Source organism: Salvelinus fontinalis, chromosome 24 (genome assembly GCF_029448725.1).
Source record: "Salvelinus fontinalis isolate EN_2023a chromosome 24, ASM2944872v1, whole genome shotgun sequence".
Lineage (NCBI taxonomy): Eukaryota > Metazoa > Chordata > Actinopteri > Salmoniformes > Salmonidae > Salvelinus > Salvelinus fontinalis.
The window spans coordinates 19,347,251-19,347,891 of NC_074688.1; positions in this window are offsets into that span (position 1 = coordinate 19,347,251).

A 641-nucleotide genomic window follows, 5' to 3' on the forward strand; every position below is an offset into this window, starting at 1 on the left:
CAGGCAAAGAGTGGCTACTTTGAAGAATCCCAAATATAAAATATATGTTGATTTGTTTAACACTTTTTTTGGTTACTACATGATTCCAAATGTGTTATTTCATAGTGTTGATGTCTTCACTAGTATTCCACAATGTAGAAAATAGTAAAAATAAAGAAAAATCTTTGGAATTAGTAGGTGTGTCCAAACTTTTGACTGGTACAGTATATTGATCCACTATGTTTACTGTTAGATTGGATGACAATATTTCGCTGTTGATATTGACATATTGCTGACACAATGGGACATAAATATGCTATTGGGGAGCTAATATGTTGCATTTTATCAGTCAAAGCAGAAAGCTGTAGCCTGTGGTGGCTTTTTACATGGCTAATGGCTAAATTGACAGGTGGGCTAAATCGATAGGTCAGCCAGGCTTCACAGGCATTTCTTCTATCAGGTGTTCCCGCCTAAATGTGTCTGGAAAAATAGCTTGAGGTGTTTTGTTCGTCATTCTGACCATCCCATTAGTCGGGGCTGTGACTATTTGAGAACTTATGTGGAATTAGGAGGAAATGGGAGGTGGCTGCAGTGTTCCAGATAATTTGGAAGGGAGTGACACGAGGGTGCATTTGGGTATAAATAGCACTGTTTGTGCAACT